The sequence below is a fragment of the Bison bison genome, unplaced genomic scaffold, assembly GCF_000754665.1.
Source record: "Bison bison bison isolate TAMUID 2011002044 unplaced genomic scaffold, Bison_UMD1.0 scf7180017864325, whole genome shotgun sequence".
Classification (NCBI taxonomy): domain Eukaryota; kingdom Metazoa; phylum Chordata; class Mammalia; order Artiodactyla; family Bovidae; genus Bison; species Bison bison.
In genome coordinates this window covers 2695506-2699285 of record NW_011494897.1, presented here as the reverse complement: position 1 = coordinate 2699285, position 3780 = coordinate 2695506, and positions in this window count along the sequence as shown.

Here is a 3780-nt window from a genome sequence, read left to right as displayed (position 1 = left end):
GATCAGTCCTGGGTGTTCTTTGGAAGGACTGATGCTAAAGCTGAAACTCCAGTACTTTGGCCACCTCATGCGAAGAGTTGACTCATTGGAAAAGAATCTGACGCTGGGAGGGATTGGGGGCAGGAGGAGAAGGGGTCGACAGAGGATGAGATGGCTGGGTGGCATCACTGACTCAACGGACGTGAGTCTGAGTGAACTCTGGGAGTTGGTGATGGACAGGGAGGCCTGGTGTGCTGCAATTGATGGGGTCGCAAAGAGTCGGACATGACTGATCGACTGAACTGAACTGATACTTATTATAAACTATTTGCTATATTCCCCATGTCATATGATATATCCTTGTAGCATATTTTATACCTAATCATTTGTACCTTTTACTCCCCTACACTTACCTTGACCCTCCCCTCTTCCCTCTCCCCACTGATAATCACCAGTTCGTTTCTCTATACCTATGAGTCTGCTGCTTTTTTGTTACATTCACTAGCTTATTGTACATTTCAGGCTCCACATGCAAGTGAGATCATACAGTATTTGTATTTCTCTGTCTGACTTATTTCACCCTTTCTGGGATTCTTGACTCATGTCAGTGGCCTAAACCCCTGTGTGAGTTGGAGAATTCTTTACACCTGTTAGATTCAAGCAGCTTAGTAGCTCCCACAGAGAGATGTTCTTACTCTACGTTTTAACAATCTCGGCGTACATTTTGTTTTCTTCTGTTCTTATTGTTAAGAACTTTGCCTTTCACTTTACTTTAGCTTCTCTTCGGTATGTCCAAATTAGCAGCATTACCACTCTTGCACTTTGGGGCCATTATTAATGTAAAATAAATGTTATCTGAACACAAGCACTGAGATACTGAGACATTTGATCTGGTAACCAGGGGCTGCTAATTGACTAATGGGTGAAATACCCTGAATGAAGGGACGATTCACCTCCAGGGCAGCGGCGTGGAGCAAGGATGGTGAAATTTCATCACATTGCTTGGAATGTCATGCAGTTTAAAACTTATTATTTATTTCTGGAACTTTTCATTTGACATTTTTGGACCATGGTTGACCATGGATAACTGAAACCATGAATGGGGAATGCTGGTGCTCTGTTATTGATAACATCCATCCTCCCAGGCATAGGGAAAATCAGTTTTTAATCTAGAGAGCACACTTTCAAGACTAATACCTTTATTCTTCCTGTAGTCTGTATTTGTCTAAGATAGGCATTTCATTTTATTTTTTCCATGTTTTAATTGCTTTTATTTATTTTTTAGTTGTAGGATAATTGCTTTACAATGTTGTGTTGGTTTCTACTATACAAAACTGAGAATCAGTCCTAATTATATATATCCCCTCCCTCTTGAGCCTCCCTCTCCCTTCCCATTCCACTCCTCTAGGTGGGAGCATCAGGCAGGTGTTATATAGCAGCTTCCCACTAGTTTGCAGAGAACAGACTTTTGAACACAGTAGGGGATGAGAGGGTAGGGCAAACTGAGAAAGGAGCGTATATACGCTCTCATGTATAGATAGGTATTTTAAAGATTTTGCTTATGCATGACACGTTTTGCCCTATATGCTTGCCCTCACACTCCATACAAGCCTGGGCTCTTGCTGCATATTTCCTTGTTTCTTTCTTACGTCCATTCTGGTTCCTGACGTCTGTAATGGCAATATTTCACTGATGTCTCTCCGACCCAGCCAGACTTTTTTGTAGATAATTTTTGCCTGCCCAGAAAAATTTCCCTAAGCTGTTTTCTCCACTGTTGAGCCTTTCTCACTGATCTACAGCTGATGAAATATTTTCTTGCTAGCCAATATTAGTCTTTCAATCTAGATCTATTCCTTCTGCCTTCCTAGCTTCAATGGCATCCTTTTTCTGTATGCCTGCCACTGTCCTATTCCTTTGACTATGTGCTAGAAGAATTGTCATTTTCTCCTCATAAACACTCTTGGATTTTTTTCCCCCTCTTGCCTGATAGAGTCATCATTCAGAACATAACTGACAGATCAAAAATCCTCTTTTATATTTGATAAGGAAATAAGTCATGATGCAACATACAAACCCTTATAAATGGAACTGGCCTTACTTGGGGGAAGTTTCCTATGGAAATCAAGTCATATTAAGAAAAAAAATGGCACACCACATGGGCTCCTGGTGCCAATGTTATTATTTGCCAATATCAAAAGTATTCTTTGTTACTTCCCTTCTTTGGCTTCCCTGGTGTCCCAGAGGTTAAAGCGTCTGCCTGCAATGCAGGAGACTGGGTTTGATCCCTGGGTCGGAAAGATCCCCTGGAGAAGGAAATGGCAACCCACTCCAGTATTCTTGCCTGGAGAATCCCATGGATGGAGGAGCCTGGTGGGCTACAGTCCATGGGGTCGCAAAGAGCCGGACACAACTGAGCGACTTCACTTTCACTTTCACTTTCCTTCCACCATACCAAGTTTGAGTATTTGGGATTGACTGGAATTTCAAAACCATTTCTATGCTGTATGGGTTTTTATTCATCAATAAACATTTTCTTTTCTATCTTATTTACAATTGTTTTGTCTTACTACTAATTTCTATGCGGTATTTTTTTAATTTATCAATAAGTATTTCCTTTTCTAGCTTATTTACCACTGTTTTCTCTTACTACTACTAAGTTAATTTTATTTCTTTATTATTTTTATATGATTTTTTTATGTATGTTTTTATATGTTACATGAAATCCCTTTTGGAACAGGCAGAAGTTATTTGGTAAGCTTATCAGGCAGAAGTTATTTGGTAAACTTAACAAGGTAAACACTCTTTTATTCTCTGTATTTTTTTCCTTCTCTCTTTCTATGGTTCAGTACTTCCTTTTCAGTTTTGATTTTCCATCTTACCATCACCATAATCTAAAACAGGAATAAACAAATCTCGGTAGTGGCCCCAGTTCCACACTTAGCACTGCTATCCCAAAAAGTTTCTTAACCATACTTATTTAAACTAGAACTGTTCTGGGACTTCCCTTGTGATCATGTGGTTAAGACTCTGTACTTCCACCACAGGGCTATATGTTTGATCCCTGCTCAGGGGACTAAGATCCCACATGCTGCATGGGCAAAATGTAAAATAAACAAATAAATAAATAAAAGTCTGACTCAACCAATCATTTATATATATATCAGATCAGATCAGTCGCTCAGTCGTGTCCGACTCTTTGCAACCCCATGAATCACAGCACGCCAGGCCTCCCTGTCCATCACCAATTCCTGAAGTTCACTCAAACTCAAGTCCATCTAGTCGGTGATGCCATGCAGCCATCTCATCCTCTACGGTCTCCTTCTCCTCCTGCCCCCAATCTCTCCCAGCATCAGAATCTTTTCCAATGAGTCAACTCTTCACACGAGGTGGCCAAAGTACTGGAGTTTCAGCTTTAGCATCAGTCCTTCCAAAGAACACCCAGGACTGATCTCCTTTAGAATGGACTGGTTGGATCTCCTTGCAGTCCAAAGGACTCTCAAGAGTCTTCTCCAACACCACAGTTCAAAAGCATCAATTCTTCAGCGCTCAGCCTTCTTCACAGTCCAATTCTCACATCCATACATGACCACAGGAAAAACCATAGCCTTGACTAGACGGACCTTTGTTGGCAAAGTAATGTCTCTGCTTTTGAATATGCTATCTAGATTGGTCATAACGTTCCTTCCAAGGAGTAAGAGTCTTTTAATTTCGTGGCTGCAATCACCATCTGCCGTGATTTTGGAGCCCCCCAAAATAAAGTCTGACACCGTTTCCACTGTTTCCCCATCTATTTCCCATGAA